The sequence below is a fragment of the Taudactylus pleione genome, unplaced genomic scaffold, assembly GCF_031769625.1.
Source record: "Taudactylus pleione unplaced genomic scaffold, aTauple2 ptg000487l, whole genome shotgun sequence".
Taxonomy (NCBI): Eukaryota; Metazoa; Chordata; class Amphibia; order Anura; family Myobatrachidae; genus Taudactylus; species Taudactylus pleione.
The window spans coordinates 6963344-6978125 of record NW_028284889.1 but is presented as its reverse complement, the minus strand read 5'-3'; the positions used below and the strand labels follow the sequence as shown (position 1 = coordinate 6978125).

General features: G+C 41.6%; 1 protein-coding gene across 1 annotated transcript in view; it reads left to right on the top strand.

The window, feature by feature from the left end:
- Positions 1-14782, top strand: part of LOC148502683 (multidrug and toxin extrusion protein 2-like) — a 133333-nt gene that overhangs the window by 17816 nt on the left and 100735 nt on the right. The gene's annotated exons all lie outside the window — the stretch shown is intronic.

The following is a 14782-nucleotide window of genomic DNA, read 5'->3' as shown; positions in this document are numbered from 1 at the left end:
GTTCTGTTATCTCCTTATGTTCATGGCAAGAAGCATGCATATGAGGTCACGCACTGTGAGTGAAACAGATTTGTCTAAATGCATGTGATAAGACAATGATAATTTCTCAATGGTATTACAGTCAAACAAATCAGCAAAGTCTCCCATTTCTAGAACATCCTGTTGGACAACATGCACCTCAGAAATTAAAGTAATTATGCTCAGCTTTATACTATTAGCCGAAGCAGTTAGCCCAATACTGTCACTATATGAAAGTCACTATCCACTATATGAATTGCAACATTAAGCTTGAGGAGTCCCCACAGTCTTGATTATCTAAACACTATAGGCAATTAAATTCACTATGTGAGAGTGATCTATAGGTACAGTATGTTGGGTTTGGTGGGGTGGAGAGGTTCTCATGACTTTACACTTTTTATTCTTATGGCATTGGCTGTATCTTTATTTATTACATAAATTAATTTGTATGCATTCACAAGTGTAACCTCATGTACAGATAAATTACAATACAATTGATCCGAATACCGGTATACGACAAATATGACAATCAAGACAACAACATTAAACATATAATATGGCAAACCGCTTATATAAGCATATTACTTGCCACCTTAAAAGGTGATCAGGGAAATAGATTCCTTATTCCCTGTATTAAATGTCCATTCCAAAATTTTGGACTCTTACCAACATCAAATGGTTTGGCAAATGATTATTCATATAGGAGTATGAGGGAGATATTGATTATAGATCTCTACCTCAATTTCCAAGATCCAGTCTCTTGATGCCAAATAAACAGTATAAGTGTACCTTTCTGTTTAATTCATACTTCCTTGAAAGGGAATACAATCGATGTGGAGTCTGCTGGCAGACCTGGTGTTTCCTTGTCCAATGTTTCACCCTATGATAGGGCTTCCTCAGGAACAAACACAGAAGTGCTCACCATCATCTATGCATCCATTTATACCCTTAAATAAGCTATAACAAGTGTCAGGTGTGTGTCATGATTTACTGTTCCGGTTGGCAGAATTACGTATGGTTGGCATGTTCACTATCTTTCTATGCGGCCATCCGCTTCCTTGTGTGGTTGGCATGCTACACATGGTTGGCAAATTGGGTTGCTGTTTCATCGTGAAGCCGCCTATATGGTTTACTTCTGGTTCCGGTTAGCTTTGCTATATCGTAGCTGACATCTGATCAGCTTTACTATTTCATCCATTAAAGTTCCCTATCTGGGATTCGCTCATCGGGCAGTCCCGATCGTCACTTCCCCATCCTGGTTGGCGGCACCACATGTCTGCTTCCTAATATAACCCTTATATAAATGAAGTCTCTACTATTTATAACTTTCCTAAAATGGTAAATAACAAAATTAAATAAGATCAAAAACAAAGATATATTATATATGAACACTAAAATAGTTTATTTCATGCACGTAAAAAAATATTTTATATAAAAACCAATAATTCTATATATAAACCTCAGTTTAATAACCCTCTTATTCTATAAAAGCCGATATCTAAAATCATGAGGTAGAAATGAATAAACAAATAGTTAATGTAAAAATGGTGCAATCTCCATGTCTATATTAAGACCTCCTGGGGTGAGGGTACCAAAATCATATATTAATCTAATTTTTCCCTTACACAATTTTCTGTTGTAGTCCCCTCCTCTCCAGTGTGTATTTACTTTTTTGAGGCCAATAAAATGCAGGTTTTCGGGATTACTATTATGAACTTCATTAAAATGTACTGGAATGCTATGTGTATCTTTTTCATTCTTAATATTACATAGGTGCTCTTGGACTCCTATAAAACGGTTTCTGGTAGTCTTTCCTATATATTGAAGCCCACATGGACATTGTAATAGGTAAATCACTCCTTTTGTGTGGCAGGTAATTTTGTCTTTTATCTTAAAACTTTTCCCATTTACTTTTGATATTATTGTTTTAGTAGCTTTGTGAGTTTTACTTCGTTTTTTACATGCCATACACGCTCCACAGTTGTAGAATCCTGAAGCGTTAGAATGTAACCAGGAGTCTATATGTTCGTTTATTCTTGATTTCTTCTTTTAAATGACTTTTTACAATCATTGTCCTTACTGTTGGAGCTCTCCTATATACTATTTTTGGTTTTGCTGTTAAAAATTCTTTAATTTCATCGTCCCTTGTCAATATATGCCAATGTTTTCTTAGAATACTCTCCAAATTTCTGTTATGTCTTTTTCCACAAATAGTTTCTCTGATTGTTCTTTGAACACATTTTTTGAGCAATTTCTCTTCAGTCGCCTGAACTGTCCACCTGGTATATTCCTAAGCCATCCTTTATGGTGGTTACTCGCAGCATTTAGGTAACTGTTAAAGTCCACTGGTTTTAGATAAGTTTTCGTTTCTAGTTTTCCCTCTTCTACATAAATGGTCAAATCCAGGAAGTTTACCGATGTTTGACTTATTTCACTTGTAAATTCCAAGTTCACAGTGTTAACTCACAAAGCTACTAAAACAATAATATCAAAAGTAAATGGGAAAAGTTTTAAGATAAAAGATAAAATTACCTGCCACACAAAAGGAGTGATTTACCTATTACAATGTCCATGTGGGCTTCATAAACTGACAGGATTACTCTAATTTTCCTTCATCTAACAATGGTAATGGGCTGGGTGACCGGCTGTTTTTAATCATTAATCATTCTTTTAATAACTATTTCCTGCACCCACTACTCACACACCTCTCTTTATATATCACTTTTGTAGCTGCACTAATACATTAGCAGCACTGTTCTTTTACCTGTATTTCTGAACATTTAACTCCAGTTTTCATCTCACTTATTACCTCGTCCACAGCATGAACACGCTTACTTCAAACACTCCCAATATTCAGTGCCCACATAATCCCCTGCTTTATCCATCTCTATCTTCCCCCCTGTCTCCTCCACTTGATATTCTGGGCCCAGGCACAACAACCACCTGTGGGACCACAACATGTTGGGCATGGCTGCACCCATTTGTGGGTGGGTCTAGCATGTGAGATGCACCCACTGATAGGAGCTTGGCATAGCACCCAGCAGCTGGGATTAAAGTAGTCACTACTGTTTTAGGATGGCAGGACAGTCCCATAATAGCTGCATTTTTATCCGGATGTACTGTATTTAGATGCTACAATGTCACACACAATAATTAAGGTGCTACAACTTTATTTTGTACATCTCTCATGTAAATAACACATAATCAAAATCTATTTGTTGACATAGAGATAGATGAATTAAGGACTTAATTTTGACATAACATCAGGTCATCTTATACACACACATTCTGCAGCACATATCCTAACCCACTGCTCCATGCTCCTTCCTCAGTATCTACCCCATCTGTGTCACCCCTGTCTGTCTGCCCCTCCCCTTCAGAATGTAAGCTCTCACGAGCAGGGCCCTCATCCCTTATGTGTTTCTCCTCCCCCTAAGTATAGTATCATTTACTCCTAACTCCCCACAACAGCACCTAACACTTGGTTGCTTATGTCCTTCTGCTTGTGTTATGCAGCTATGTCTATAAACCATGTCCTTGTCCTGCCTTGTATTGTACGGCTAATAACTGTTTTTCTTGTGTGCTCATTTATGTGTAAGGCGCTGCGGAACCTTTGTGGCGCCATATAAATAAAGGATGATGATGATGACTATAATAATAATAGTGCGGGCTCTTCTAAACACAATTTCAGGCTTATCAAGCGTAATTGATGTTAAAACAGGATCTATTTGAATAATATGCCAATATTTATTAAGGATCTTAATAATCTCCTGACTGGATATATATATATCTTTATTTTTGATCTTATTTAATTTTGTTATTTACAAGTTTAGGAAAGTTATAAATAGTAGAGACTTTATATAAGGGTTATATAATATGGAATATATGGGATTTTTTTTTCTATTTATTTATTTGGATAGATCCATACAACCTATAATACATAATATAGATTTATTCACTGTTAAATGTGCGTTTTGTGTCTGTATTGTATAAGTTCTGTCAATAGGAATGTATAACAATCACTGTATAAACCCCCGCTTACCAATCAGAGCGTGGACTGGAATTCTAATGCCATCCAGAACCGGAAATTACGTTAAGTGAGTGCGGGGAGAGGTTTTACTGATGGATATATACCAGACCTCAGTATGAATCCCAGATGGACACCAATCGTGACGGAGCACGTGATGACATCAGCCAGAAGGAAGCACACATGTGGTGCCGCCAACCAGGATGGGAAGGTGACGATCGGGACTGCCCGATGAGCGGATCCCAGATAGGGAACTTTAATGGATGAAATAGTAAAGCTAATCAGATGTCAGCTACGATATAGCAAAGCTAACCGGAAGTAAACCATTTAGGCGGCTTCACGATGAAGCAGCAACCCAATTTGCCAGCCATGTGTAGCATGCCAACCACATCAGGAAGCGGATGGCAGCATAGAAAGATAGTGAACATGCCAACATTTGTTATAGCTTATTTAAGGGTATAAATGGATGCGTAGATGATGGTGAGCACTTCTGTGTTTGTTCCTGAGGAAGCCCTATCATAGGGTGAAACGTTGGACAAGGAAACACCAGGTCTGCCGACAGACTCCACATCGATTGTATTCCTTTTCAAGGAAGCATACTCTAAACAGAAAGGTACACTTATACTGTTTATTTGGCATCAAGAGACTGGATCTTGGAAATTGAGGTAGAGATCTATAATCAATATCTCCCTCATACTCCTATATGAATAATCATTTGCCAAACCATTTGATATTGGTAAGAGTCCAAAATTTTGGAATGGACATTTAATACAGGGAATAAGGAATCTATTTCCCTGATCACCTTTTAAGGTGGCATGTAATATGCTTATATAAGCGGTTTGCCATATTATATGTTTAATGTTGTTGTCTTGATTGTCATATTTGTCGTATACCGGTATTCGGATCACTTGTATTGTAATTTATCTGTACATGAGGTTACACTTGTGAATGCATACAAATTCATTTATGTAATAAATAAAATTACATTTTAAGTCTATTACGATTTTGAATATATAAATTTTTATGCTGTATTGCGCTGGAAGCAACCCCCTTTTTGTCCATTCATTTGTATCTTTATGAGGGTAATGTGAAGTGTACCCTCCTACCTCCAAGCAGCATACACATAGAAAGGTTTACTAAGTACCATAGCGCGGTGTTCATCTCTATTTTCTATTCATTGGCTGTATCTGTCTGTTATGGTAGTAAATATTTTACCTTTTTCAGTCCTAAGGTCATTGCTTTCACAGTGGAAACTGGAGTCTGGCGTGGTTTCTGGAACTGACTCAATGGTATTAACCCTGTGTGGTGGACTGCTACAGCGCATGATAGGGAGCTGTCTGTCTTCATTTCTGGACAAGGACCTACACCATTTTGCAAAGTAGTTAATTTTGCCACAAGCCTTGCAACATTTATTATATATTACGCTCATAGAATTGGCGACTACGACATTTCACATAGCACACCAATTGTTGGTTGAGATGCAGGAGGATACATCAGACTCCCTTTTATTGGACACTTTTATTAGATTGTTCGTGCAGCATGCAGATATGTTAACTACTTTCACAAAGCAGATTCTCACATGTTGCATCATTGTAAGTCTCACAAACCCTGTCTCTGATGAGCTCACTTGTGAATGTACCATAATCAGTAGCGGCTCCAGGCACTGGCAAGCCGGTCCATCGCCCGGAGCGCCATTGTATCCGGCGGGCGCAGGAAACGTCCACCCTCCCTCCCTGCGGTAGAGAGAATATGTAAGCTCAGGGGGAGGGAGCGGAGGAGGGAAGGGGCGGCAACACAGGACGGCGATGGGCACAGGAAAGCCTAGTGCCAGCCCTGACCATAATCACATTTTAAATCCTGCAGCAGATTGAAAGCTTTCAAAGAGGCTTTGTACATGTATGCCTGTCCATGATCACGTTTGTGACAGGTAAGCATATATTATCAATTTTATTAATTCATATGTCTGCATCATCATTATCATCTCTGAGTATATAAATGTATCAGCTTTATTGACTACCTCAACTTTAGTGAGGATTAAAAGAGGGTAAACATGGTCCTTTCTTGATGTATCTGACAGCCCAGCACAGCAGTAGATGCGCCGTTCCTTCCTGAACTTGAGTCATCCTGGTATTGTTGAAGACCAGCGGTTCAATGCATCCGAGACCCTGGTCCATCACTGCTAACATCTGACACCATATAAAAACTGCATTCTTGTTAAACTTGATAACCAACATGGCTACTAGGACACTTCCTGAATATCTAGTGGATGGCATGATGTAATTCTGCCAACCGCATGCAGCATATATCTACAGTCAGAATTGGCTTCCCCATCGATCGAGACAACAGCAGTGAGGTTGCCAGTCTGACAGGGGCAATGGGTCTCGGCTGCCAATCTGCTAAGAAATAGGGGTTCAGCAGTCCTTGTCTGGAAGGGACAAAAACAGACAAATCTCAGGTGCACAACTCCAAATTATTGATAATATATAAATGCAATAAAATTTTGCAATCAATAGAGGTTTTTAGCATAATCTTGGCCATCTAAAAAACTATCTCTTTTACACTGCACTTTTCTTACTATGGCGGTGCCCTGGGGCGGCTTAGCTGGGGGTGTCCTGCGCTCTGGATTTGAATCCTAGTACATTAGGGACCTACCCTAAATAGGTTACCTGGATGTGGTGGGTAGGCCCATAACCTTGGCCAAGATTATGCTAAAAACCTCTATTGATTGCAAAATTTTATTGCATTTATATATTATTAATAATTTGGAGTTGTGCACCTGAGATTTGTCTGTTTTTGTGCCTGCAATTAGTCTCATCAGGTAGCACCTCCCATTATATATATATTACAGGGTGTGCAGTCCAGAAATCTTTCCCATATACTTGTCTGGAAGGGTAAATGTTTCAGAGAGGAAAATTTGATTTTGTGGAGGGTGTGACCCTGAACACCAGGGAATTGGGAACCAAGACAGTGGAGCTATGATTATTTGGGCTGCCAGGCTATGCCCAAATAAATGATTTTTTTGAACTTTAGGAACTGTATGGACATTGTACTGTATATGTAGCTCACTGATATTGGAGTGAGTAAAGAAATGTTGTTATTTTTTGGGTTCTAAACACAAAACTGATCATTTTTTTTCCACCAAATATTTTGTATTTGGATAAACCTTTATTTTTGAATACAGACTCCGTGATTATATAGTTTGTTACCCCTCTGTACAGGTACTGAGCAAATTTAGAGGTGTGTCTGCCACCTCTTTTCCAGATTATGGGCCTGATTCAGAGGAGGCCGCAGCGCCGATGTTTGCACAGTCATCTGAATTTGTTGTACTGCGCATGCGTCCGAGTCGCACTGTGCAAGGGTCTCGATGGTACAGCCTGGGGTTGCAGAACAAATTCGGGTGTAGAGAGAGACAATTCCAGTGGTAACGGGATGGCAAGCTAGAAGCTGGTATGTTGCGGGCATATCGCAGTTGCACTGGTACGGGTGGCCATTTTCTTACATAAGTTCTGAGCACTCATAGGGCTGCTGTAATACCTAATGGTGCAACCGATGTGCGTCCGATAGTGCAGATGGTATGACTTAGGGGTTTATTCAAAGTGATACGTAAACCCGATGGTTTATGCACAACTCCGATGTTTAACGATTGGCACAGGATCTGTATTGCACATGTGCCAATTACTCACTGACTGTTCCGGCGGTCACATTGCCTCTTTAGCCGAAGCATGATTGACAATGCGTAGCCATTTGGGGGTGGGGAAGCGGAGGAGATGGCCAGCGTTCATGAAAACATCAGCGTGATCCGAAAATCGTCTGCCTCCCCGGAACTTTTCACCTACAGGTCACGCATGTGCACAAAATCTCCAGCGTCCAGTGGAAGGAGCCGGACAAGGGTATGTATTATATTAAACTATTATATAGGTATGTTGTATATTATTTATGTGAAAACATAAAATAACTCAGTAAACAATGGCCCTCATTCAGAGCCACTCGCAAACAGCAGTACGCTCGTTGCGTTCCGATGTTGACTAACCGCGCATGCGTCGGTGTTACACTGCGCATGTGCGTACGGCAGATTGCGAGCTTTTTTTCTCTCGTTCCTAAAATAGCGTACAGGAAGTGACATGTCAAATGTGATTGACAGAACAGGGCGTTTTTGGGTGTTGACGGGGGTGGAGATGGAAAAACGCAGGCGTGGCGAGGCGTTTTTGGGGCGTACATACATTAGCAGATGCGAACGTCAAATGTGTTCGGACCGTCACATACGTCACTGGAACATCCTCTTTCCCTTCAAAATGCTCGCACAGTTTAGGGTCTGGATTACTCGACCACATTGGCGATGGCCTTCTCCTCCGTCCCGGGACTCCATGATGTTGCAGCGATTAATCGCGGGTGGTCACAAAAGCAATTAGTGTTGTATTGAAAACCGGCTTGGTATGTGTTTGGAAAGCAGTTTATTGGGATAGCACAAAACCGTACGCAGGTGGAAATCATACCTGCTAATGTCAGGATTACACAATCAATTGGCGTACATTTTTGGGGGGTTTTTTTGGCCTCAATTTGTTGTTTATGGCCTATTGTGACAATAATGTCATCATGTTTTAATTAGCTCCCCTTTTTTTTTTTAATGTGGAATTTGCATCGTTATGTGTTTTTTTAAACGTTCCTTCAAGAGGCCTTTTTTGTATACAAATGAAATGGTTTTTTGCGTCCTTTTTTGCCTTTAGGGCCAGGATTAAATGTAACCCATTTGTACAATAATGTCACAATACAATGTCAGATTTTTTTCATAAATTTATTGTTTAAACACAAACCAATTGGCATAATATTTTTTTTTTTTTTTTCTGCCAAAGATACTTTTTATCAAAAATAAATAATCAATAACTGATAACATAAACGTACAAAAATAACTTAAAAACATTTCACAAGAAAGGAGAGGGAAGTTTTGACCAGAAAGGAATATGAGCCAAGCACAGAAGGAGTGTGGGAAAAGTCGCCATTGCTGTCACAGTTTTTTCGCCCGTTTGGATGGGGGAGGGTGGGCGCCAGACCGGGTCCGGGATGCCATCGGGCTGGCCTGTCCAGAGGCAGATGTTGTGGCCTCTGGACTAGGCACAGGGCTAGGCACATTTGGAGGATTGGCTGATGTTGTGCCAGAGGTGGAGGATCCTGATGTTCCGGCAGGAAGGGAGGTCTGCTCCACCATGTGCTGGCGAACGAGCTGCTCCAGGGCATCGGCGATGCGGATGTTGGCCCTGGTATTTTCCGCCAGGGCCTGACCAATGGTCACGTTGGCCGCAGCATTTTGCTCCAGGGCCTCAGCCACCCGTATCAGACTGGCGTCCATCCTCTGCAGAATCTCCGTATGGAAATCCGATTTGAAATTGAGTTCTGTGAGGAGGCCCACTGCCTGCGAGGGGGCACGCCCTGGACTGGCTTCTGCAGGGTCCTCAGCCGGATGTACTGGTTCCTCCCCTGCAGAGCCAGCAGAAATTCTGCGGCCAAGGCTTCCCTCTGGAGCAGACTCATCCGCCTGTGTCTCTGTTGGAAAAATGAGAAAAGAGTCACATTAGAATCTACATATTGGCACAATAGCATTTCAGAGTTGGTGACATCACAATACTTACCTGGGCCAACATGAGGAGCCGCAAAGTCTGGCATGTCCGTATCCATGTTGAACACGCCAAACACCTCCACAGGCTGCACACACCCCTGTGCCAGCTCTTCTAAATCCGTCAACTCCAATGACACAGGGGTGGGACCCCCACCTGTCCCCCTTGCATGCCTAGCCCTGTCCGCGAGTTTTTGCTTTAGGCGATATTTGAAGTCGCCCCATCTGTGGGGAAAAATGGAAGCCATTATCCTTTGGTTTAAAATGGGGTTTGTTTTTAGGGGGGGCAAGGGTTTACTTACCGCCGTTTGACATCCCGGGCTAGACGGACATAATCACCCACTCTATTGACAGCAACGGCTACCTCTTCCCACATTCTCCACTTCTGGCTTAGACTCATATTCCTGTCTGCCTGTGGCAGGATGTCCACACACTTCTGGATCAAAACCTCCATCTCCTTTCTTGTGAAATGTGGCTGCCTTTTTTTTTTGCCCGCTTTGGCCGGAATACTGGGCCCAGCAGCCTCTTCCATGTCATCCTCCTCACCTATTTGTGTAAATTTACAGAATTCACAAAATCACAACTTGCCTAATCTTATGTTTCAAATTAATCGTTGATAGAAAATGCATGAAAGACTTACCGCCTGACTCTTGTGCATTTTTTCCCTGGTCTGTCGCCATGTCTGAGGTCCAAACAAGAAATACACCAGAATTTGAATGTGTTTTCGTGACGTATTTATACATGCGTCCTTATTTTGCGGCCGCATCATTGATTGTGCGGCCCTATGATCCCTCCTTAATTTGTGCGGGAAACGAAACACTATTTATGGCTTGGTGTGTCTCAAGTCGAGGTGGCGTTTTTGGATTGTTGGAGGTTATCTTGGCTGGAGTTTATTGATTGCGTAGAAAGGAGTTGGAGGTTGGAGATTAGTTTGTTGGTTAGATTTGCGTTTTTTTGTCCGTTATCTTTGTTGGTTTATATTTTTGGGACCTCGTTTGTTGATTTGGTAAGTTTTGTGAAGTCTAACTTTTGTTCAATTGTTGTTTCATTGTGTTTCGTATATTTTGTAATTTTTGGATACCTAATTTATTCTATTTTAGATTTTGTTTATTTTCGACCCCAAAGACCTTTTGATTTTGCATCTTAGATATTTGCTCTTGGTAAGTCCATTTTTTATCTTGTATTAGCGAACTAATTAGCGCATTTTTAGTAGTTACTCTTGTGACTTGTATTAGCGAACTAATTAGCACATTTTTAGTAGTTACTCTTGTGACTTGTATTAGCGAACTAATTAGCGCATTTTAAACAGCTTAATAATCATTCTAACTTTTGGATGGTTTAGCTTTCGCTTTTTGAGCCAACATTTCGACCCGTTTTGATGTACTGTGTTAAATGTCGCTTTGTGGTTTTGCTAAATGGGTGTTTGGCATATTTGAACTTTGGTCTAGCACAAAATGTATCAACAAAAATGCACAGAGTGAAATGTGTCAAGTAATTTTGTTGTTTATTTTCAGTTTGGACGTATCATGACAATACCCCGGCATGTAAGCAGCAATGGATGGTATCATCAAGCTAAGTTGTTTTAATATAGTTTTGGGGTGGGTCAAAAGCCTTACTTTGAAATTTTTGAATTTCAGGTTGTTCTGGGGCGGATTGTTCTGGCCATGCTCCCGGAAGCCGACCAACCTCAATCTCATCCCAGGCGTAGGCATCGTAGGCATGCAAGGCCCCAGATATTTCGAACACGTGTCACCCTTTTTGGAATGCCCGATGATGAGGTTTTAAGACGCTACCGTCTACCTCCCAAAATCATCATAGACACTCTCTCATTAATAGAAAGTGATCTTGAGCGGCAAATTGACAGTCCAACAGCAATACCACCACTGACGCAATTTATGGCGGTGTTACATTTCTGTGCCTCAGGATTGTTTCAAACAACGGTGGGAATAGTGGCGGGCATCTCCCAATCCTCCTTTTCCCGGATCCTGAGGGCAGTGATGGAGGCACTTTTCAAGCACCTCCATCATTTTATTCAAATGCCTTTGGATATGGGTGCCCTTAGTGTGGCCAAGGCCAATTTTTACCAAATAGCTGGCTTCCCACACATCATAGGGGTTGTGGATGGTACTCGCATACCACTTCAGCCTTCAGCACGGCTGGAGGCAATATTTAGAAACAGGAAACACTATCACTCCCTGAATGTAATGGTGGTATGTGATGCCTCCCTCCAGATCCTGTCCCTGAATGCTAAGTTACCAGGAAGTGCACATGACTCCTTCGTCATCCGGCAATCAGGGATATGGCAGAAATTAACCAACCTACAAGCTGGTGATGCGTGGCTTCTGGGTAAGTGGAGACCTTTAGTACATAACAATGTTAAGCTTGATACACAGTGTTCCTGATGTTGTCTCTTATTTTTCACAGGAGACAGTGGATACCCTTGCATGTCCTGGCTGCTCACTCCTTATTTGGCTCCCACACCAGGCCCACAAAGTGAGTATAATTCCGCACTTACAGCCACCAGGCAAGTGGTGGAGCGCTGTATCGGCCTTTTAAAAGGCCGATTCAGATGCCTCCACCGCTCTGGTGGCGAGCTCATGTATTTGCCGGATATGGTGTCGAAAATTGTGGTCCTGTGTGGGATATTTCACAACATCGCCATAAGGAGTGGTGTCCCAATGCAGCCAGAGGATGCCTTACCTGAGGATGGCCCCCCCGAGGTTGGTCGGAGGTCAGTATGTGGGGGGGCCATACGCGATGATGTGGTGGCCAGATTTTTTAGGTAAGTTTGACCCAAACTACAGTGTTTATACCTAATGTGTTTGTGTTTGTTTGCGAACATCTAATTTTTTTTTTTTTTTTTCACCATCTTCTGTTTGTTCACATAATCTTTGCCACTCCAACGCTCACTACTTCCTGCTACCCTTACCAAACCTGGATCTGGTGATTTTGTCCATATATTCTGGAACCCATATCGCAACGCCATGTTTGTGGAATCATGTTGGCATGGTCCTTCGTCAACCAGTTCTTGATTGTTTTTTTTAATTAAATATTTTATTTGTATGTGTTGTATTTGAGATTATCACTGTTTTTTTTTTTTGGGACTGACCACTTTGATTTCTCATTTATGTTGTGAATAAATGTTTGGAGAGTGAAATGGTCTTCCTTTTTTTGGACGTTAACAGCAAGTGTAACCAGGTTAACACACCTTACATTTTACTAAGGGGTAATCCAGTACTGACACCAGTTGATGTAAACTGAAATATGTTTGCAGGTTCCCAACCCACACCAAAAGGAAGCCTGTCCAAACCTTTGGATTTTGAAGATTGGCCTAAGCAGCTTGCACACCAACTAGGAACCTGTAAAATGGCGAAATATCTAATTGACACTACACCCAAAAAGGGAAATGACATTGTTACTGTTATGTGTTTCTTGTGGCTGTTTAACATACAAATACAAAATACAATCTAACTTTTAAAAAAGGGAAATCCTTGCAGGAACAGTCTACTTATGTCAGGGAAAACTATTTTTGTTTTTGAAAAAAAGAATGAGCCAGAACGTATATTAGAACTACAAAATTTATTTACAAAACGAAAATAAACAAAAAAAACTACTGGCGAAGGATGCCAGACAGCCGGTCAAGGGCCACAAGAATGCCAATGACATGTTGGCGCACCTGGCCAACACAATCGTCCACCTCTTGTCGACGCCTCTGTTCCTCTGTGGGTGAGAAAAGTGTGTGGATTAATAAAACAATAGGGAATCCACATTAAAAAAACAAAAACACAACGAAATCACTCCTAAACCGAAAAAAGAAAAACCAAAACAAAAAGGGGGTGCTGCCAAAAATACAAGGCCTATGTACAAATTCCCACAGGTGTGATATGTGTATGTTGAAATCAGCAGGAAGAGGTAAAGGCAAACTGCTAAATCACCAAAAGTAAACCAAACAAGCACGAATAAAGGCACGACACATGATTACATACAAACAGTTTGTGGTTCAAAAAAATGAGAAAGAAAAACATACCGGGAGCCAAAACGGGAGCTCCGGAAGTCCCTCCATGTTCCTCCTCGGAGGAGCCTTCATTCCCCAAAGAACGGGGAGGGGTAATGATGGACTCCGGGGAGGGGGTAATTGGAAGAGGGGTGGGTGGTTGAGAGGGGGAAGTGGGACGGAGGGGAAGGAGGCCCGACAGTTCCGGGAGAGGGTCTGGGAAGGCTGGGGAGGAGTGGGGTATAGGGGAAATATTTGGGGTGGAGTGTTGGCTGGGGGTTGGGGATAGTGGCCGGGAACGCCGTCTGGCCTTACGGTGACGGCGTAGTCTTGGCTGTCCTCCTAAAATATGTCAAACAAATTGAGGTTAGTTTCTGGGCAAATCCGGGGCCCAAATAAAAAAAAAAAAACCAGCAACAAAAAACATGCAAAAAGGAGTAGAATGAAAAAAACAGAAATAGAGGGAAAACAAGCACACGCTGATATGAGGACAAATAATTAATAGGACAGACAGGAAAACATGCACACGCAGATATGAGGACAAATAATTAATAGGACAGACAGGAAAACATGCACACGCAGATATGAGGACAAATAATTAATAGGACAGACAGGAAAACATGCACACGCAGATATGAGGACAAATAATTAATAGGACAGACAGGAAAACATGCACACGCAGATATGAGGACAAATAATTAATAGGACAGACAGGAAAACATGCACACGCAGATATGAGGACAAATAATTAATAGGACAGACAGGAAAACATGCACACGCAGATATGAGGACAAATAATTAATAGGACAGACAGGAAAACATGCACACGCAGATATGAGGACAAATAATTAATAGGACAGACAGGAAAACATGCACATGCAGATATGAGGACAAATAATTAATAGGACAGACAGGAAAACATGCACACGCAGTTTGCCCCACAAACACAAACATGAAAACCACAATACATAACACTTACTTTCAAGGATCTGCATGCGAAAGCATGCCAGCAAGCGGGCGTTCGCCGTTGCAGGTCTGACCACCTGCGCTCCAGCTGCCCGATGTTGCGGCGTGAACCCAACGACCGCAGGCGGGACCGTGCCTCCGCATACGCGGAGCGCTTCTGCCGGTTGGT